Source organism: Euprymna scolopes, chromosome 5 (genome assembly GCF_053919585.1).
Source record: "Euprymna scolopes isolate OS-2025 chromosome 5, ASM5391958v1, whole genome shotgun sequence".
NCBI lineage: Eukaryota > Metazoa > Mollusca > Cephalopoda > Sepiida > Sepiolidae > Euprymna > Euprymna scolopes.
Window position 1 is genome coordinate 22,037,084 of NC_136486.1, and position 25,000 is coordinate 22,062,083.

Consider the following 25,000-nt stretch of genomic DNA (forward strand, 5'->3'; position numbering starts at 1 on the left):
TTCTAAATTCCCCATTCTGATACAAGTACCGATTCCGATTCTTTTAAAATTTCTAAATTAGAGATATGACGCGCTAAAAAAATAAAAACAAAAACAAAAAAAACTGTACCCCCTCTGTGTAATGTCTGCATATGTTTCGCAAAACATAAAATGCACATTGAGAGAGGATATATTACATGAGTAGATCTTCGTAAATATCTTTCTGAAATATTTTCCTTGTAATTGATTGAAAATTATCAGACAAGATTTTTTTTTTAACAAACCTCATTTGCAGTTGTTTGTCGTTAATGCTATTGGAAAATTTAATAAACAATTAAAACAGTGTAAGTCCGTCCTATGTCAAGACTGATTTTCTACATAATGAAGTACTATTTAGAAAGGCATTCTTAACACTAGGAGGGAATTCTGTTATCTATTATGTACCTTCCCTCTTGGAAAAACGTTAATATTTTTTCACACAATTATACACATTTGGTCGATTATTTGAATGATTTACACTACACTAAAATTCTTGGCCTTTTGGTCAAGATCAAAGTGTAGTATCTGTTCTTCAGATGCTGCACTTCATTTTCTTGTTCTCTTTCGGTGGATGAGAAATCCTTCACGACTGAGACAATTTTTATTTTTGTACCTTTTCTCCACGTTAAAAAACGACCCTGGTGTCTAACTCTGTCCCGTGGGGAGGCATAGTAAATAGGTACACTACACTAAAATAATTACATATTATTATTATTATTATTATTATTATTATTATTATTATTATTATTATTATTGTTATTGTTATTATTATAATAATAATAATAATAATAATAATAATAATATAACAATAATAATAATAATAGTAATAACAATAACAACAATAATAATAACAATAATAATAATAATTATAATAATAATAATAACAATAATAACAACAATAATAATAATAGTAATAATAATAATAGAATAATAATAATAATAATAATAAGAATAATAATAATAATTATAATAATAATAATCATAATAATAATAATAATAATAATAATAAAAATAATAATAATAATAATTAATGATAATTATAATTAATAATAATTATAATAAATAGGTACGTGCAAAATGAATGCCGATGCTCAAAATGTATAAATATTTTGAGCCCTCCCTGTACTTAAAAGTTCATTAAAAATTAGGAAATTAACCAATTTTAATGAAAGTTTCAGTATTTATCAAATAATGATCATTGAATATAATGAACATCTTATTTTTTCTTAATTCTTAGTGGAAATGTATTATTTTTTAAAACAAGACATACCTTTACTAAAGTTATGGTTTTCAGTAGTAAAAAAAAATGAGTGAAACCTAAATGTGTCAAGTTCGAATTGAATTCGTTTCACAAGAAAAATTTCATAACACTTTAGGGGGTGACGATGGCTAAGTAGTTAACGACATAAACTGAAATCACTTTGTTTCACATAAATACGTTCATCAAACACTTGACCTTGTGCCTGCCCTCCAGAAAATGTAATATATGAAAAAAACTAAAGAAATGCATGTCTTGTCGTGTTGTCGTCTTATTTGTGGGACAAATATCGACTTTCCTTCCTCGATATTGTCGTGTTCCCCTTTCCACCTCATCCTCGCAACCTCCATATCAAAATGTTCCAATTCCAAAAATGAAAAACAGGAAAGACCGGAACTGCCGCCTCACAGAGTTCGAAAGTTGGCAAAACAACTTTTTCAATGGAAACAATAAGTAGAAATTTCAAATTCTTTCTACTTTTCGTAAACACAGTTTGTTGAAAGTTCAAAAAAATTGATCTTTACACTTACCGACTGTTTTTCTTGTCATAAAGATTTTACAAAACAACACTAAAACGAATGAAATGTTTTTTTGTTGTTGTTGTTTTCATTTGCGTTCTTTAAATGCATCTTTATGTATGTGATCTATTCGAAATAACGCTGTTATCGATAAATGCCACGCTTTAAAAATATACGTTTGACAATATTAATTTCGTCAGTCTGTTTCGCTTAAGTTTAAAAAAGTACTAGCAGGCTGCCCGCCATTGCCCAGTCGTAAAATACCATTTAAATTTGATATTTTAATTCATGCAGATTACGCTTTTATTAGTTTAAAAAGAATTCTAATCGATTATTATATTAAACCTAACATAAATATATATATATATATATATATATATATATATGTATACACAGATATACACAGAGAGAGAGAGAGAGAGAGAGAGAGAGAGAGAGAGAGAGAGAGAGAGAGAGAGAGAAATAAGAAGGAACAAACCGAGTTATGTGTTCACCAACGTTTCGTCTTTATTTAGAGACTTTCTCTGTATGAAATAAATAAAGACAAAACATTGATGAACACATAACTCGATTTGTCCCTTTTTATTTCTCTATTTTGTCGGAATACTATTTCCATTATTCTCATCATATATCTATATAATTACGAAACTCAAATGACCTTATAACGGGTGTTGTAACCCAACATCCGGTTTACGACTTCCGGTTGCGCATGCGTACATAAACAAATAATCCACGCGACAATAAAACGTATTGTTTTACTGTGTACGTTTTCAGCGTCCCAATTGTTTTTTTTTCGCGTTTAAATTATCCAAATAAACCATTATTTATACTTTCTGCATGTTTTTTTTACATCGTTCATTTTCGTATTACGTTTAAGTTATTTTAGCGCAATTTTTTTACAAATAAATCTACTTAAACTCGTTGATAACCATAAGAGCATTTTACAACGCCTTCATTGTTTTTTCAAATTTATTCCCCATTTTTTAATACACCTGTCTTAAAAAAGCATTCATACATTTTCTTCTACACTACCAATATAAATAAATAATCCCGAAAATATGTTATTTTTATAATTTGCGTTACAAATAAATAATTAACGCGACAATAAAACGTATTGTTTTGCTATGTACGTTTTCAGCGTCCCAATTGTTTCTTTTTTCGCGTTTAAATTAAAAGATATATAAAAATTTGAATTTAACTTTAAGTATTATGGTATCCGTTCAGTACACATTTACCTATAAGTACGGCAAATAACTTATAATTCAATGGCTGTAAGTTTATATTTAAAAAATAAACAACTATAAACCGAACGACTCATAGAAATCTATCTATATTCTTTTTCCATTTTAATATACTTTCATAGAAATGTTTCTGTAATGTCACAAAAAACTATTTTCTTTACATACAAGTGTCACGCTCATGCATTAATATATATCTTGGCTGCTATCAGCTAGAATCGGAACCAAAACAAACCTTATTCCTTAGCATCTAAACCACGTCCATACGCACGCACACAAACACACACACACACACACACACACACACACACACACATATATATATATACATATATATACATACATACATACATACATAGGCGCATGGACGTGGCTTAGAGGCTAAAAATACATTATATATATATATATATATATACATATAAAGTGACAAAAAGCCATTATTCCAGGTTTCAAGATGTTTTCCATCTTGTAGTTTATTTCTTTAGGTTTAAATGTTCCATTCTTGACAGCACCCGTTTCGTAGCGGAATCATTCAGTTAATTATTATGTCAATTTTAGAATTTATTTCACCCTTAGCTCACCAGAAAAAAAAAAGATTCATCAACTGTAAAAGAAAATAAAGTAATATGGGCATGATTATAAAATACAAAAATCAGAAGAGAATCTGCAATATATATATATATATATATATATTAGACATATAAATTCAGCTGTCATCTCTTTTTTCAAAGATGGAATTGCCCGATCGTCAAACACAAGATGCAAGCAAACAAGAAAGCAAGCAAGGTCCTTAGAGTACAGTAGAACCTCGGTATATGGTCACCCTAGGATAAGTTTTTTCAGGTTACTATGTGAAATACAATGTTTTTCCAGTCCCTGGCTACGGTATTTGTTCCGCCTTACAGTGTTATTTATAATGTTATTTGATTATATACATGTGTATTACACGCTGTACTGTATTTTGTTACTAATTTTTAATGCCGTATCCCGGGGCTCTACTGGATATAGATCAATCAGCCTGTCATGTTTCAATATAAAATATAATTTTCATCAGTCTGTTGCACTCAAGATAAAAAAATAAACATATTCCTCTGTTTCTGTCGATCGCTTATGATTAATTTTCAAATAGTATTTTCGTTTTTGATATGCTTAAGTTTAGTATATAATCTTCATCGTTCTGTAATGCTTAAGTTTACTATATAATTTTCATCGTTCTGTAATGCTTAAGTTTAGTATATAAATTTCATCGTTCTGTAATGCTTAAGTTTACTATATAAATTTAATCGTTCTGTAATGCTTAAGTTTACTATATAATTTTCATCGTTCTGTAATGCTTAAGTTTACTATATAAATTTCATCGTTCTGTAATGCTTAAGTTTAGTATATAATTTTCATCGTTCTGTAATGCTTAAGTTTAGTGTATAATTTTCATCGTTCTGTAATGTTTAAGTTTAGTATATAATTTTCATCGTTCTGTAATGCTTAAGTTTAGTATATAATTTTCATCGTTCTGTAATGCTTAAGTTTAGTATATAATTTTCATCGTTTTGTAATGCTTAAGTTTACTATATAAATTTCATCGTTCTGTAATGCTTAAGTTTAGTATACAATTTTCATCGTTCTGTAATGCCCAAGTTTAGTATATAATTTTCATCGTTCTGTAATGCTTAAGTTTAGTATATAAATTTCATAGTTCTGTAATGCTTAAGTTTAATATATAATTTTCATCGTTCTGTAATGCTTAAGTTTACTATATAAATTTCATCGTTCTGTAATGCTTAAGTTTACTATATAAATTTCATCGTTCTGTAATGCTTAAGTTTACTATATAATTTTCATCGTTCTGTAATGCTTAAGTTTAGTATATAATTTTCATCGTTCTGTAATGCTTAAGTTTAGTATATAATTTTCATCGTTCTGTAATGCTTAAGTTTAGTATATAATTTTCATCGTTCTGTAATGCTTAATATTAAAATAGCATTTTACACGGCCTGTTACGCTTTGTTTTGTTGATCAGTTAAGATTAATTTTTAAATAGCATTTCCATTAAAATAAAAAATTCTCCGGTGTGTTACGCTTTTCCATCGGTATACCACGCTTAATCATCAGATAGAATTTTCATCAGTTTAAGTCTTTTACGTTTATGATTAAAATGTAACATGCGTTTATGTTTAAAATGTAATATGCGTTTATGTTTAAAATCGGGTTTACGTTTAAAATGTAATATGCGTTTATGTTTAAAATCACGTTAATGTTTAAAATGCAATATCCGTTTATGTTTAAAATCACGTTTATGTTACAAATGTGATATGCGTTTATGTTTAAAATCACGTTAATGTTTAAAATGTAATATGCGTTTATGTTTAAAATCACGTATATGTTACAAATATAATATGCGCTTATATTTAAAATCAGGTTTATGTTTTAAATGTAATATGCGTTTATGTTTAAAATCAGGTTTATGTCTAAAATGTAATATGTCACGGTTTGCTACGCTTTTTCGTTGATCTGTTACGTTTAAGTTTAAAATATAATCATCGGTCTGTTACACTAAAGATTCAAATAAAAATTTCGTCGACGGATATCCTGCTGTTGATGACATGAAGAGGATAATCTTGTTGTATGAGCCAAAAGTCTAATCTCTTTAATCTGTATCGTTGCGTTTATGGAACCGGATCCGACATCTGGGAACGAAATCAGAAAACTATTCGGCATATGAAAATCGACAACATCTTGGTGCATCATGGGATGTGTTGAGGGCTGGATCGCGTACAAACAAAACAACGGACCCCAAACATTTCTCAAATTTATGCAGAGTCTACTGTGTTTTTATATATATATACTTGGGTTAGGGTCACCGCTTATCAAGGCCCGGAGATCACTCTAGTATCAGTGTTAATAAGTGTTAGTTAGATCTTGAGAAAATATGATCAGATCAGTAATGGTGGAACTCGACAGTATCTTATTATTGATTTTCTAGCTGTTTCAACTATGTGCGACAAGTTTATATATATATATATATATATATATATATATATATATATATATATATATATATATATATATATATATATATATATATACTAAATCCCACACGCGCATAATGGGACAATATATCCAGTTTATAACATTACTCATTCATTTAATTTCCAATATTCAGATTTCTCTGAAACGAAAATTCCCTGAGCAGAGTTTCTTTTCTAGTACTGCTTGTCTGTGGAACACAATGCCGTAGGACTGCTTCTTAGCTGACTATGACATAATCATTTTCAAATCTAATTTAAATAAGTTCTTCTTAACACATATAAGCTCTTATCCTACAGTGGTCTCCGGGCCTTGATAAACGATGACCCTACAAGAAAAAAAAAAGACTGCCTAAGCATAAGTTTGGGTAATGTTTGGGACCCGTTGTGTTGTTTATACGCGATCCAGTCTACAAGACATCCCATAATGCACCAAAATGTTGTCGATCTTGTTGTGTCAAATAATTTTCCAGTTTCGTTTCCAGACGTCGGATCCAACACAATAACGCAATATCCGCGATGTTTCACTCTCTTTCTGCCGATATAAACACAACAATACTGCTCGAAGAGATCCAACCTTTGGCTCATAAGATTATCCTCCCATCCCCCAATCATGAACAATAGAATGTTCGTTTTACTCTGATATCTTTTTTAGGTGTTTAGCAACCTAAATGGCTTAATGACATTTATTGTTCCATTTAAGTCGCCAGTTGTTTGCTGCTTGTTATTTTGATCTATTCATATTTAACTGTCGACAGATACTATCTCGTACTTCGAATATTGAAGAGTATAACACCTGCTACATTAAACTTTCGTTTTCTACCCCCTCTTTGTCAAATTTTGTATATAGTCGTCTTGGCTCTTGACGATAAACACACTTCGCCTCACTCTAAAGAGAGAGAGAGAGAGAGAGAGAGAGAGAGAGAGAGAGAGAGAGAGAGAGAGAGAGAGAGTGGCAACCTTGGTTGAAGTGAGTGTTCCTAATGATGAACGTCTGAACAGAGCTGAAAGAGGGAAACAGACCAAATATCAAGATCTCATGTATGATATGAAAAGAAACTGGAATCTTAGAGACACATCAATCATACCGGTTATCATAGGTGCTACAGGGCTTATGAAGAAGAACCTGAAGCCCTACCTAACTAATATTCTTGGTGAACCAAATGCAAAAGAGATCCAGACAATTGCACTTAAGGGAACAACAAGGACACTAAAAAGAGGTCTCTGTTGGTTTCGATAAAAAACAGTGTAATGTTGGCAACTGGTTTGGCTACCCCATACCCAGCGTTACAATCTTCAAAGGAAGAAAATGAAAAAAAAAACAAAAAAAAACAAAAAACGACAACAAAAAAACACTTTTCTATCATGAAGTATGTATGAATATATACCAGCGACATTCTCCCGAGGCGAGTTGAACCGGTTTCCTAAAACGGAGGAAGTGTCAAGAAAATATTAAATTTACAAGCCGTCCCCGATCGCATTATGTTTGCAGGGAGATATCGACGTCCTCTTACATACAGCGCCTAGTCTCCCCAAGTGCTCACCCACCTGATCAAGGGCAACGTTGTTTAACTTCAGCGATCTAACGAGAATCGGTTTGTGAACGTGATTATATCGTATATGAAGTGCTTTAACGAGGATTCATTTTCAGTGAAATCTCAATGTTTCACAATTTGGGAAAAGAATGAGAGAATTCCATACTTATAACAGTGAAATATTAAAAAATTCATTGGGGTTTTCGGAGAAATCAAACACGAATAACATTCAACAAAGATTTTATTCGGTTCAGAAATACGTGAAAATTATTTCACGTTGTCATCAAGAAATAATGAAGTGCGTTTTATTTATTTATTTATTTTTCGTAAATTAGAATAAGAATTCTAGACACAAGTTTTAGTATCATCTTATCTTCATTTTAATCTTTGTATTTATGGAATTAATTTTGCCTGTCCTATGACTAGTTTTCTTTCAGTATCTATTTATCTATCCATCTATCTATCTATTTATCTAATATTCATCTATTTATCTATTTATATATATATATTTGCTATCGATTTTCTCCTGATGAGATGATAGCCGAAAGATATATATATATATATATATATATATATATATATATATATATATATATATATAATAAAAATTACAATAAGTTTACCAAGGTAATCAAAATGGTAAACTTAAAATATGTTATAAATATTAAAGAGTTAATATTTACAAGTAAAATAAACTCAGCCAGATGTAAAAGCTCAATAAAACCGAAAAGGAAATAGAGCTTATAATATGAACAAATGATTAATAAAACATGTTAAAAGACATAGATATTATCTCCAGTGCTTTTCTTTTAATGATTTGGAATTCATTCCATTTGCGCTTTTTTCCAAGGAACTCTGCCTTTTGTATTATTTTGGACCATTTGGAATTTACCCATTGGATTGAAATTTTAAATTCGACCGTTTTGGATTTTACCATTTTTGGATTTTTACCCTTCACCGGACTATCCATTCATGTGAAATCTTTTTATCATTTTTCTTTTGCCTCCTGTTCCCCTTACCTCACCCTTTTTTTAACCAAGTAAGATCTGTGATTTACTTGTAGTTTACTTGTAGTTTCTTAAATACTTTTATATGCAAAATCCGATCCTGCATTTTGCTAATTCCTGACCTCTGATGAAAAGGAGAGTATTTCTTCGAAACTCCTAGATTAAGGACTATCCACTTATCTTGTGCTTCCTTTTTTCATAATTAAATATGTTTTCAACTCTTTTTCAAGATGTCTTTTAACATGTTTTATTAATCATTTGTTCATATATATATATATATATATATATATATATATATATATATGAATAAAAGTCAATACGAAAAATATATAAAGTTCATATCTTTTCTGTATTTATTTCATATTTGGTAATGTGTAGGCATACAAGTTTTTTGAAAGAAACGAAAACTCTTTTTGAGAGCACAAATCTTCGTCATTCGCTCGTTTTCAGTATATATATATATATATATATATATATATATATATATATATATATATATTTATATATATATATTAATCTGATTGTTTACCTAGCTAAACTAAACACCATGCGTATACATAAAAAAAAACATCAGGTAACATTAATGCCTAGAATTTTAGTCTGACGACCGATTCCCTACGGGGATAATACGCACAAGCCTATGTGTAGCTTAATTAAATATTTTTTCATAACTTTTTTATATATATACTAGCAAAAGTACCCGTCGTTGACTGGGTTTAAAAACAGCCTACAGAAAATGGACTCTGATTTATGAAAGTATGATAGGTTATGAAAAGGAAGGGTTGTAAATTTGGGTTGAATTCGGGGGTATCAAAACCAAAGCAAAATATGATGAAAGTAAAAATAAAATAGATAAACCCCATAATTTATTATACCATACCTGTTCACACTGAAATATTTATCACAATATTCTGTGGATATATATTAAAAAACCTTGTTAAACTTTGTGACATATTTCCATTCTATGGAGGTCAGGCGCGAACGAACACCCCATAATTTTATTATACCATATTTCTTCAAACTGAAACATAATTATCAAAGTATACTTACGCAGATAGATATGAAAAGTCTTTATTAAAGTTTGTGCCTATTTCCATTTTATGGAGGCCAGGCGCGAACGCAGACCCCACAATTTTATTATACCATCCCTATTTAAGTTAAAACATACTTATCAAAGTATTCTCATGTACATCTATATCAAAAACACTTGTAAACGTTTTTTCTTTTATTTTTTAAATTTTTTATTTCCATACTTTATGGACCAGGCGCGAACACAGACCCCGCAATTTTAATGAATCGTCATTATGCCAGATCAAACATACCCATTCTTGTGTCTCGATACATCTTCTATCATTATATGTTATCAGTTTTTTCAAATAGTCAACGATATAGGAGCCTATTCGTGACCACACACACACACACACACACACACACACACACACACACACACGCACACACACACACGCACACACATTCAGCTTTATATTATAGATATACACACATACATACAACGTGGCCCACTTAAAAGTAGCCCAGAAAAAATGTAGTAGAGATGCGGAACATTCTTTGATTGTTTAAATTACCCACAGTGTTATAAAAGATGCTGGAAGTGTTCCCCATTCACATCCATGCATTTCTGGGCACGTTTAACAACGTTTGCAGATACTGCCTATAGATTTTCTCCGATGATTCTCCTGATAGAGTTGATAATATTATCCTTTAGTTGGTCTAGATTGTGAGAATTATTTGCATAAACGTTTTATTTTAAAATCCCTCAAACATAAAAATCACATGATGACAAGTCCGGGGAACGTGGTGACCATAACCCTTTGCTTATTGTTCTCTCTTCCGTAAACATGTCATGAACTCGTGTCAGTGATCTGTGATATGTGTGGCATGTAGCGCCATCTTGTTGGAAAAAGAATTGCATTTTGTCTTGTGGTGTCAGTTGGTCTATAAGAGAAAGATTAGAGAAAACGGGTTACTTTTAAGTGGGCCGTTCTATCCCCCCTCTCTCTCCCACTCTCTCTCTCTCTTTATATATATATTTGTGTGTGTTCATGTAAAAATATGTTTATTTACTTATATTTCACCTTTTATAGATACCAGTCTTTTTATTTATTAAACTCAATGCAATTACAAAGCATATATAAATCAATAACAAAAGTCTACATTCCAAATTTCAAGTTATAACTATCTTAGTTTTTATTTCTTTAAGTACGTTGACATGCACAATTCTCGACCGCACCCGTTTCGTAGTGCAGAATATATATATATATATATATATATATATATATATATATATATATATATATATATATGATGTGAAAGGAAGCGGAAGACCGAAGGCTCGACGTTTCGCCCGAATTATGCGGGCTTTTTCAAGAGGTGTGGTCACTGACGAGAGGGTCGATGTTTTTAGTTTTATATATAGTGGGGGAGTGTATGCAAATAAAACTATTATACAAGTATACAAATATATATATATATATATATATATATATATATATATATATATATATATATTAACCAGTGTCTAGATTATTTTCGTGCAATATTATTTTAGATAAGTGGAAAGAAATGTTTAAAAAATCCTTTTCTCTGTTTGATAGTGTTAGTAGAGTTAGAGATAAGAGCAGATTCCAACAGACGGCGTGTTGACCTACTATGTATATGCTTCAGGAAGGTCGCATTTTCGAAATCGAAATGATGGTCATCCGCTTCCTTTTCACATCATAACGTCGAATTGTATCCATTTTAAAATTCATATATATATATATATATATATATATATATATATATATATATATATATATATATATATATATATTATATATATATAATAAATATATATATATTATATATATATAATAAATATATATATATTATATATATATATATTTATTATATATATATTATATATATATTATATATATAATAAATATATATATATATTATATATATATATTTATTATATATATATATTATATATAATAAATATATATATATTATATATATATATTTATTATATATATATATTTATTATATATATATATTATTATTATTATTTACTATGATAATTATTAAATATCTCTACAGACACTTGTGTTTCATCTTTTCGGGAATCATCAGTGCAGTGTGTCACGATTAACACCAGTCAATAGATTCGAACCTGGCTACAGAAGCCATCTCCGGTTTCATTAGCAAGGACCATATCCATTCTTTTACCGTTAACCGCAAGAAATGCTGTTGAATTTAAACATTTATTTTTTAAATGCCTTTTAACGTCTGTCAGAGTGATCTAATCATTATATGATGATCTGCGCCTGCGAGCTAAGTTGGCTGCCTTTAATTCAACTAAAAGTTCTCACCGATAAGAAACGAGTTTCTTAAAGGGGCCGACATAATTATTTACTATAATAATTATTAAATACCTACAGACACTAGTGTTTCATCCTTTCAGAAATAATCAGTGCAAGGTGTCACGATTAAACCCAGTCGGTAAATTCAAACCCGGCGATAGAAGCCATCCCTGGCTTTATTAGCAAGGACCTAATCTATTCGGCTACCGTTCGTGTGTGCATGTATACAACCGTTTTTCATTTAAGCAGACATTATTAAAAATTACAGAATTCTTTTTATGGAAATCGCTTCAGACAAGGCATGAAGTCATTACAAAGTAAAAAAAACAAAAAACAAAACAAAAGAAACAAACAAAAATAAAACAATAAAACGAGGCAACGACCAAGAAAACATGAATTGTTTCTCCTTTGCCAGCAAAATCGCTGATGGAATGTAAGGACTAAAGCACACAATAAGGGAAACGACAAATTGACGGAAGTAAACCTAAGCTTCAATATCTATTCTCATCATCTGCTTAATTATTCCTTCTTTTAAAAATAATTTTTCATTGAATTTTATCTAGTACAGTGTATGCACAAAATCAGAAATGGAAAGTATAAAATCTCCAAAGGTCATTGTGTTCGAAAAACGTGTCATTTTAAGGGGGGGGGGGGAAGACACTGGAAAAGAATACAATAAGACGAAAAGTGTTTGGCTTCCGGTAGAATCGTTCAAATCGCGAGTATTTACAAAACAATGTTTTGAAACACTAATGAAAGATAAAAACAGAAAAACGATTCCGTATACGGTAAAGTTTAAACGCACAAAGAATAGCTTTCTTCGAAATCGTCCATTCAATATGTGGATTTGGCGACGGAAATCCCATTCTAATTTGTAGCCGTAAAAGAGATGCCAATTTATTGCATCACACATCGACGAACATGGTATTTAAAACATATGCATTACAAAACGGACAGATGCGTCAATTAAACCTTTAATGAAGCGAATTATATTTTTAAATTGAAACGCTCCATATCGACCGACGGACATGACCGCTGTCATAGATGCGATAACGCGTCTATATACATGGCAACGTTGTCGTGTGAATAGCGAAAGGCTGACGTCATCTTCATATTTTCCACATTTTTTGAACACTATACCTAAATGATATAAAGCCTTGACGAAATCAAAGTATTGATTCATTCTCGTTTTTGTGTTTGCGATAACATAAACATCCAACGACCTCGGCAATCCTGACTGTACCGAATGACACATAGCCTGTCCGTTATCCCATTCATTTGTCATGTATTATTATTTTTTGTACTCACTAGGAGTTCTCACACAAACCATCATCAAGGATAATTTACTGAAAACATCCGGCGGTGTTCCCTGGAATCTGGTTAACAATAAGTCTTCCCAGATTTGCATGTTTTATTGTAACAGGCGTTTATCATTGATTTCTTTCTGGTAGTGGTCATTGGTAATCGCTTAAATTTGGGTGGCATTAAGCCTATTCAAGGTTTCAGTCTTAAAACTCATTCAGTGGGCGGTCTATACCGGTACTATTTTTTTTTTGGGGGGGGGAGAGGTAGAGGTTTAATTTACGATTATAGAGTTTCAGTTCTTTTGGTTCCATCCGATGTTTCTCTTTTTATTTTATTTTGTTGCAGTTTCAACATGCCAAGTTAATGCTTGTTACTCATTGGTCTCCGCACTAAAAGGTTTTCTCTATTATTAATGTTATTATTATTATTAATGTTATTATTATTATTAATGTTATTATTATATTATTATTAGTAATAGTAGTAGTAATAGTAGTAGAAATCATTAGGAGTCATGTTTATGTATTTATGAGATGAATAATTATAATTTTATCATTTGGATTATTCGTACTATTATTCTTATATTGAGTATTATTTCCATAAACCACGGCGTAACGGATAAAGTACTTGGTTATTTCAATTGTAGTTAGACTATTCTGGAGGCTGATTGTTCAATCGTCACTGCGGACGATTCTCAGAACACAATTGCAAATTACTTAAAACTTCTACCCGGTCATGGCTAACGGAACAAGAGCATGCTAACCCTGTGGAAAAAAGAAGTTTCCGTACAGATTCCCGAGTTCGACAGAAAAATCCTTGAATTCGACAAGATACATCTGAGAAAGGCCGGCGGTTACATCGGCCGAAACGTATAAATTACACTGCAGATGAGAACAACTGTTCGAATAATCCGAATCACTGGGAGTCATCAGGTCAACATCAACAACCGGTGATGTTTCCTGGGCTCTGTAACAACGTTATGCCAGATTTCCAGTACTGTCCACCTCTTATTAACTTTTGCAAATAAGTTTGCATCACCGCAACAGCTGCTCACCATTGATTTTGTGCTGGTGTTTACCATTCATCTGCATTAGACATTAGGTGTCAATAAACCTTCTTAAGATTCCAGTACTCTTCGTATGCATCCTGTGGAGGTATGATTAGTGGCTTTTCTATTTCATGGTCCTTGCATCCTCTTCTACCCTTCATTACTATATTATGTGGTATTCTTTTACCCTTCATTACTATATTATGGGGTATTCTTTTACCCTTCATTACTATATTATGAGGTATTCTTTTACCCTTCATTACTATATTATGTGGTATTCTTTTACCCTTCATTACTATATTATGTGGTATTCTTTTACCCTTCATTACTATATTATGTGGTATTCTTTTACCCTTCATTACTATATTATGTTGTATTCTTTTACCCTTCATTACTATATTATGTGGTATTCTTTTAGCCTTCATTACTATATTATGTGGTATTCTTTTAGCCTTCATTACTATATTATGTGGTATTCTTTTACCCTTCATTACTATATTATGTGGTATTCTTTTACCCTTCATTACTATATTATGTTGTATTCTTTTACCCTTCATTACTATATTATGTGGTATTCTTTTACCCTTCATTACTATATTATGTGGTATTCTTTTACCTTTCATTACTATATTATGTGGTATTCTTTTACCCTTCATTACTATATTATGTGGTATTCTTTTAGCCTTCATTACTATATTGTGTGGTATTCTTTTACCCTTCATTACTATATTATGTGGTATTCTTTTACCCTTCATTACTATATTATGTTGTATTCTTTTACCCTTCATTACTATATTATGTGGTATTTTTTACCCTTCATTACTATATTATGTTGTATTCTTTTACCCTTCATTACTATATTATGTGGTATTCTTTTAGCCTTCATTACTATATTATGTGGTATTCTTTTACTTTCATTACTATATTATGTGGTATTCTTTTACCCTTCATTACTATATTATGTTGTATTCTTTTACCCTTCATTACTATATTATGTGGTATTCTTTTACCCTTCATTACTATATTATGTGGTATTCTTTTACCCTTCATTACTATATTATGAGGTATTCTTTTACCCTTCATTACTATATTATGTGGTATTCTTTTACCCTTCATTACTATATTATGTTGTATTCTTTTACCCTTCATTACTATATTATGTCGTATTCTTTTACCCTTCATTACTATATTATGTTGTATTCTTTTACCCTTCATTACTATATTATGTGGTATTCTTTTACCCTTCATTACTATATTATGTGGTATTCTTTTACCCTTCATTACTATATTATGTGGTATTCTTTTACCCTTCATTACTATATTATGTGGTATTCTTTTACCTTTCATTACTATATTATGTGGTATTCTTTTACCCTTCATTACTATATTATGTTGTATTCTTTTACCCTTCATTACTATATTATGTGGTATTCTTTTAGCCTTCATTACTATATTATGAGGTATTCTTTTACCCTTCATTACTATATTATGTGGTATTCTTTTACCCTTCATTACTATATTATGTTGTATTCTTTTACCCTTCATTACTATATTATGAGGTATTCTTTTACCCTTCATTACTATATTATGAGGTATTCTTTTACCCTTCATTACTATATTATGTGGTATTCTTTTACCCTTCATTACTATATTATGTGGTATCAGCCGAGCCTGAGGTCTTTTCTTTTGGAGGGGCACAGTCTATAGGATTTCTTGCAGTTCTACCCTTATTATATTATTCTTGTGACAAATATATTTTTTCTTTAAACATCAAAAGTCCATACTTTTACCGAACGCAAACAGTGGATTTCCTTAATAAATGTAGTTTTGCAATATTATTTTTATTTAAAAAAAAAAAGATTTTTTAATTACATTTTCACCCCAAACAAGGCAAATTGCCACTTTGGTGTAGGGGGCTACTATCAGGGGCAACAACTACTGGGGTACTATGTAGGGATTTGGGCAGCAAGATGTCGGTTCACGTTACACTTGAACTTCTGCACGTCAGTACTGTTGGGGAAGCAGGGACCTGGAATGGAATTCCAGAGTCTAGCGGTTCTGGGGAAGAAACTGTTGGAGTAAAAAGATCTTTTACATCTAGGGATCTCTACAGTGTGGGGGTGGGATTTAGCAGCCTGTCGGGTTTGTCGAGGGTGCTCACGTCGTGAGGGCACAAGTGATTGCAGTTCGTCAGAGCATTTACCACTAAAATACTTGTAGAAAAGGCAGAGGGATGCAACATTTCGTCGATGGGACAGAGGCTGAAGCTTAGATGCCAGTTCAGGGCCTATCAGGTTTGCGAATCTCTTTTGAACCGAACAGAGCGAGGATTCATCTTTCCATGCGAGCCGTTATATAACTACTATTATAGCAAATGAAAATTATGTCTTCTTAGATCGCTCTCTACTCCTCTATGCACAACATATCATCACTACCAAGTAAAAAAATAATTTCTTCTAGAGTGCTTTTTCTTGCACATGGAGTTATCTTGACAAATTTTAAACTTAAATTTACATAGAAATAGTTGACAAATCGATATTTGCTTTCGATTAGAAAATATATGTCTTTCGTTTTTTAGACCATATTTGAAAAAAGGTATTTCGTTTCAGTTTATTTAAGAAATCACTAATTCTGGTCCGGAAGATTTATGAAATAAACATATTATTCATTAATGTCCTGAAAAAAGAAATCAGATTAAATAAACGATATTTCACGATTTTAAAATCTATTTTCGATATCAGATATCTAAGTATATTTCATTTTACATAAATATTAGCATATTAATTTCTGAATATCCAAACTTCTTTATTAAACAGAAAAAGGTCAGAATTAATGAATAATCAATTTGAATGCCACTTTATCAGAATTTCTAGAAAATATTGACTTAAAATGTTTTATTTTTTTCTTTGAAAAAGTACACGAGATTATTATTTAAAAAGATATGTTCGAAGCAACCATCATAAACAACCAAATAAACAAAGTACCTAAACGAAAACCAATTTGCGCATCGTCATCCCGTGTGGAATTGTTAGTCTTAATTTGATAAAGACAAAAAAGAGTATTATCTTCACATTTTCGATGACAGGTCCCATCAAGATGAAACATGATTGAACTCAGATACAATGAAATAAAATTACAGATATTTTTGACGGTGAACGTAGTTGATTTTATATATATGTATCACCGATGTCCATGGGATTTAGCGCCCTTACCCCGAACTTCGTCGAGAGATTTCCACGTGAAATAAAGGAAGTCTTAAAAATATTTATGGATACTTAAACGATAGAATCTATGAAGAAAACGAAAATAAAAATATATTCATTCGAATAGACATTCATAAATGCATTAATTTAGTCTACGCATTTTCATGGAAATCATTCTAGACAAGGCATGATGCCATTTGATGTAAGCAGCTAAAACGAACCAAAGTAATTATTGCGAATACAGAAGATGCCTTTGACATTAGGTTTGAAAAAAAAAAAACAAAGATATTAGTAATAGGAAAACAGTCAATATATGTATGCATATGATTCAAATCATGGAAAAATGCTCTTTTTTCGGCCACAAACACACTACAAATGTTCAAATATTGTACTTCTGTGCTATTTCTTCAAATCTGTTATCTTAAACAAGTTTCCAAAACGAAACCTTGTTGAATATATAAAGCTGCATATAAAAGTCTCCCAAAGAAACCAAGGAAAGAATTTCGACAACAGTTTTTATTTTTGAAAGAAAAACATTTATTTACGGTCGTTTCCACACCAACCTGCCTTACACGTATTTCCCAAGCCAGCAACAATACGTTCTACCCGGAGTCAATTAACTGTTTCTCAGTATTAAGGTAAAACCAGATGTTAACTCTGTAATTTGTTCAACCGTATACGGTCGCTCAAAAATCGTGTTTAAGTTTGAGGATAAATATGTCCTGCGTCTTGTTTAAAGGTTCTTGCTGTTCGTTACGTGGTTAAAAAAAAAACTCTGCCGTGTCAACACATGTTTTTCTCCTCTGGCATTGAGGCGTGCTTTTTTGCCTCACGAATTTTCTTTCCCCTTTCCTTGTAATCTCATTGTGACGTCACGCTTGCGCCAGGGCTTGGTCATTTGCATACATGTTAGCGGCTTTGTTAAAAATATATAAATATTTTTCATTTTCCTTTTTCCTTTTCCGTATATATATATATATATATATATATATATATATATATATATATATATATATAGTAAGTTATAAAATATATATGGCGATTAGCCTACACTGAATATTCCGCGTTTCATCCACTCTAGGACTCTTCAGGCTTATGCGCATAGAGTGGATGAAACGCGGAATATTCAGTGTAGCTTAATCGCAATATATATTTTATAACCAACTAACTAGCTCTACCTAGGTATTGAGCACTTTTGAACTAAATACTTAAAGTTTATGCATAAATTTATACTTTCGTATAATAATTTTATGTGAGTAAATAAAGTAGTTATATATATATATATATATATATATATATATATATATATATATTGATATTGATATATTGACAATAAAAATACATAGTTTTTAAGGTACAAATTTCTTATAAAGTAGTCAAAATCATTATGAATAATAAGCTCAATGCAGAGATATTATCGTCTTTTGGGCATATATATTGAGAGGTTTTATTCAGATTAGCAGAAAAGATCAATGTAAAATCCTGATATTTATTTACATATAGGCAAATATATTTACATTTATTTTTTTCTTTAAGAGCCGTACACATCTTTCGTGTACATGTGGTCGATGTTGTCATTACACACCCGCGCGTGCGCACATACGCATGATAAAGGATTAAAGAAACATTGAAAGATTAATTTGATATTAAGCAATAAAAAGCTCAACATGTCGGGTTAAGAATATACATAGAACATTTATGCACAAGAAAAAATATATAATGGTATATATGAATTAATTTGTCAGTTAAATGAGGAAAAACATCAGTGGGAGAAGAGATTATAAATGCCCTTTATACTTTGGCATTTCAAAGTCTAATATAAATATATATATGTATATGTATATAGATATATAAATATATAAATTTATATATATATATATATATAAATATATATATATATAAATATATATTTATATACAGTGATGATCATATTTATTGGCACGGTAAAATAAAAGTTAAATTTTGTCTAATAAATTCTAAAAAAGGGATTAAATTAAAGAAAATAACAAAGTATATTATGTATTTTTAACTGGCCTTTCCGATGCAGCAATCGGATTTTAGAAAAAATAAATAACAAAGGAACAACAAACATAATTGCAAAAAACCCTTGTTCAAAATTAGTGGCACGGCTTTGTTTTTCTTTTAGTATCAGTATAATATCAATCAATTTCCGGTTTACGTGCTTTCTGAACTTTTTTATAGCCATATTATGCACTAATTCAGTGAATAATTTTTTTCAGATAATTTTTAGATAGCGATTTATTTAAACTATTATAAGTGACTAAATTATAATTTTCAATCGCCATGGTTAAAACTAAGGAACACAGCGAAGACGTCAGGAAGCTTGTTGTAGCATGCCATACCAATGGGGAGGGCTATGATAAGATTTCAAAGAAGCTAAACCTTCCCAAATCCACTGTTAGAGCCATAATAAACAAGTTCAAATCGCAAGGCCACGTTATGAGTTTAGAGGGTAGAGGGAGAAAAAGGATTCTTTCCCCAAGAGATGAACGGAAAATTGTTCGACAAGTAAAACAAAACCCAAGGATCTCTGTTGGGGAGATTGTTGATGAACAGAGCACCTCTGGAGTGAATGTATCTCGACATACAGTTGGTAGAGTTTTGAAGAGAGCTGGTTTAAAAGCATGTCGTCCGAGAAAGACTCCCTTATTGAAGCCTATGCACCTGAAAGCAAGGCTAGCCTTTGCAAAACGTCATATTGATAAAGACGTTGCATTCTGGAAAGTGTTCTATGGACTGACGAAACGAAAATAGAGTTATTTGGCCATAATAAAGTGTCTTATATCTACAGAAAATCTGGCGAAGCTTTCCTGCCTAAGAACACCATACCCACAGTGAAGCACGGTGGAGGCAGTTTGATGTTTTGGGGATCCTTTGCTGCCTCTGGACCAGGGCGACTTGTTAAAGTCACAGGTAGCATAAAAAAGGAAGATTATGTTAAAATATTGGATGAAAACCTGAAAGACTCTGCTAAAGAGCTCTCATTTGGTCGTCGTTGGTGGTTCATGCAAGATAATGACCCAAAGCATTCGGCTAAACTGACTAAGAAATGGCTTGAGGACAATCATATTAATGTTTTGGAGTGGCCATCACAAAGCCCAGACCTTAATCCAATTGAAAATTTATGGAGAACATTAAAATTGAGGGTAATGCAAAGGAAGCCTAAGAATCTTATTCAATTGGAGGATTATTGTCAGGAAGAGTGGGCTAAAATTACTACTGAAGAGTGCAACAACTTGGTTGTAAACTATGAAAAGCGACTGAGGAAGGTAATCAAGGCCAAAGGCTATACAATTGATTATTAAATAAATCGTGCCAATAATTTTGAACAAGGGTTTTTTGCAATTATGTTTGTTGTTCCTTTGTTATTTATTTTTTCTAAAATCCGATTGCTGCACCGGAAAGGCCAGTTAAAAATACATAATATACTTTGTTATTTTCTTTAATTTAATCCCTTTTTTAGAATTTATTAGACAAAATTTAACTTTTATTTTACCGTGCCAATAAATATGATCATCACTGTATATATAAATATATATATCAATATATATTTATATATATATAAATATATATATCAATATATATTTATATATATATAAATATATATATCAATATATATTTATATATATACATAAACATATATGTATATATATAAATATATATAAATATATATATAAATATATATAAATATATATATAAATATATATATATATAAATATATATATAAATATATATATAAATATATATATAAATATATATATAAATATATATATAAATATATATATAAATATATATATATAAATATATATATAAATATATATATATAAATATATATATATAAATATATAAATATATATATAAATATATATCAATATATAAATATATATATATATAAATATATATAAATATATACATAAATATATATATATATAAATATATATATATAAATATATATATCAATATATATGTAAATATATATATAAATATATATATATAAATATATATATAAATATGTATATATAAATATATATATAAATATATGTATATAAATATATAAATAAATATATGTATATAAATATATATATAGATATATATATAAATATATATAAATATATATATATAAATATATATAAATATATATATATAAATATATATATATAAATATATATATAAATATATATATAAATATATATATATAAATATATATATAAATATATATATAAATATATATATAAATATATATATAAATATATATATATAAATATATATATATAAATATATATATAAATATATATATATAAATATATATATATAAATATATATATATATATATAAATAAATACATATATAAATATATATATATATAAATATATATATATAAATATGTATAGTAATAAATATGTATATATATAAATATATATATATATAAATATATATATATAAATATATAGGTATATAAATATATATAAATATATATATATATAAATATATATATATAAATATATATATAAATATATATATATTTATATAGAAACAAATATATATATATATATAAATATATATATAGTAAGTTATAAAATATATATGGCGATTAAACTACACTGAATATTCCGCGTTTCATCCACTCTAGAACTCTTAAGGCTTATGCCCGAATTTTGTGGTTGTCTGTCGTTTTTATATACGCACCTTCTATTGAGATTTTACTTAGCTAATCTGCTTTCTAGTATCCACCGCGCCCTTCCTATCAGCCAATACGGCCCCATACAATCAAATGTTAAAATCAAAACTGTGTAAGAAATGTCTAGATCTTATTGATAAATACTTTCCCGCAACCAACCCCTTCCACAAAATTTTCAATAAAAATACCTCAAAGTTATCCTACAGCTGCTGCGAAAATTCAGAGATGAGGAGCACATAATAACAAAATATTAAATAAAACCACAGCAAAATAAGCAATAAAAATAGACACATGACAAAACTAAAACTAGCAGAAATAATAATAATAATAATAATAATAATAATAATAATAATAATAATAATAATAATAAACCAACCCCGGACAACAACAACCATACTAGAAATAAAAATAAAAATACTAATAACGAACAAGATAAATGCAATTGTAGACACCGCACACTTTGCCCACCTCAAAATAAATATCTAAGCAAAAGCGTAGTTTATCAGGCAACAATATTTGCAAAAAAAAAAAAAAAAAAAAACCCGTAATAACAAGAAATATTACATAGGTATGACTTCCGTAGATTTCAAAACTCGATATTATGACCACAAAAGTACATTCAACAATAAAAAAAAAACACTGTATGAAAACAACGCTAGCAAATAAATACATTCGCCGGCAGTTAAATGGAAAATAATAAGATAAGCTACCACATGTAGAGACCTAGACGACTCATGTAGATTATGCCTTCATGAAAAATTTGCTATCATGTACTTTAAAGAACCTCAACATCTATTAAACTGTAGAAGGGCAGAAACACTAGAGGCCTCCAATCTGTAGTGGAATGGGGACAAAAATGGATGGTCACATTCAATGCTGCTAAGACTAAGCTTGTTTCCTTCAATAACTACAAGAAACCTTCTCTACCACCAATAGCAATGGCCAAGAACACATTGCCTGAAAGTACTTCTTTTAAACTCCTCGGCCTAACGTTTACAGGGAATATGAACTGGAATAGATACATTGAGAGCATTGCCAAGGCTGCTGCAAGGAAGGTTGGCTCCCTCTACCGTGCTAGAAAGCTACTTACGCCTGACAGTATCCTATACCTCTATAAGGCCACCATTCGCCCATGTATGGAGTACCGTTGTCACATCTGAGATGGTGCATCTGCTGCTTGTCTCTCACTCCTGGACAAGGTTCAAAAGAGAGTCGCCAACCTGATAGGTCCTAAACTGTCATCTAGGCTTCAGCCTCTGTCCCATCGACGAGATGTTGCATCCTTCTGCCTGTTCTACAAATACTGTAATGGTGAATGCTCTGACGAACTGCAAACACTTGTACCTTCCCGACGTAACTACCCCCGACAAACCCGACAAGCTACTAAGTCTCATCCCTTTACAGTAGAGATCCCTAGGTGCAAGCAAGCCTTTTACTCCAATAGTTCTTCCCCAGAACTGCGGGTCTTTGGAACTCCCTTCCGGGATTCTGCTTTCCCAACTGCACTGATATGCAGAAGTCCAAGTGTAATGTTAACAAACATCTTTCTACTCATCTCCCTTCATAATGACCCCGCTAATTAAGTCCCTAATAGTAGCCCCCTGCTTCAAACGTTACAACAGTACTCCATACATGGGCGAATGGCGGCCTTATAGAGGTATAGGATACTGTCAGACGTAAGTAGCTTTCTAGCACGGTAGAGAGATCCCACGTTCTTCGCAGCATCCTTGGTAATGCTGTCAATGTATTTATTTCAATTCATGTTCCCTGTAAATGTTAGGCCGAGGAGTTTAAAGGAAGTACTTTCGGGTAATGTGTTCTTGGCCATTGCTATTCGTGGTAGTGAAGGTTCCTTGTAATTATTGAAGGAAACAAGCTTAGTCTTGAATGTGACCATCCATTGTTGTCTCCATTGCACTACAGATTGGAGAGCTTCGTTTCATAGATACATAGCTGTATAAATTGCATAGTTATATTGGATAATGTATGACTAATGGCTAACTATTCTTTCTAGTATATGTTCCCAGGACTTGCTTCTACATTCGATATTCTCTCCAGATTCATCTTTAGGTTTACATATGAATCTTTTTATTTTTTTACACAGTGGTCACCACTTATCAAGGCCCGGAAGCCACTCAGAGATAAGAGTTATTGCAAGTACATAACGTTAGTGTGGAGATTTGATGAAGTGTTTACTTAAGGGGGCCGTTCATTAGAAATTTGTTAACATTGGACTTGAAGACATCCAAGTTGTAGTCAGGTGGGAAGCAGGAAGACGGAACAGAGTTCCACAGGCGTGCAGTTCTAAGAAAGAAGCTTTGTTCATGGAATCCACGTTTTGATTTAGGCACAGATAAAGAGTGGGGGAAATTTTTCACAGTGGATTCGGCTAGACGGGTGTTTTTCGTGAAAGATTAGCAAGGGGGGACCAGAGATTGGAGTTCAGACGAGCACCTGCCATGGAAATAACGATAAAACAAGGATAGGCTCGCAACGTCTCTTCTGTGGGAGAGAGGTTGCAGGGTTGAGAAAAGGGCATCCCCCTACTAAGTCACGAAGTCTATTTTGTACTCTGTCAAGGCAGGATAGGCTGTTTTTAGCAGCTCCTGCCCAGATATGGCAGCAGTATTCCATCCGTGTGTGTATTCACTATTTCCATTAAATAATACATAATAGTCGTTTTTTCTCTCCTGTGTTCATTTTTGTTTTTTGCTTTCAAATACGAAAGAAACAAAAATGTATTTTAAAAATAAAAATGGCGCCAGCTACCCAAAACTTATAATCAGTCG

At 30.7% G+C, this 25,000-nt stretch overlaps 1 protein-coding gene and 1 pseudogene across 1 annotated transcript in view; one reads left to right on the plus strand and one right to left on the minus strand.

Annotated features, from left to right (window-relative positions):
* Window positions 1-25,000, minus strand: part of LOC145276735 (neuroendocrine convertase 1-like) — a 463,447-nt gene that overhangs the window by 361,359 nt on the left and 77,088 nt on the right. The gene's annotated exons all lie outside the window — the stretch shown is intronic.
* Window positions 504-727, plus strand: LOC145277218 (U2 spliceosomal RNA; annotated as a pseudogene).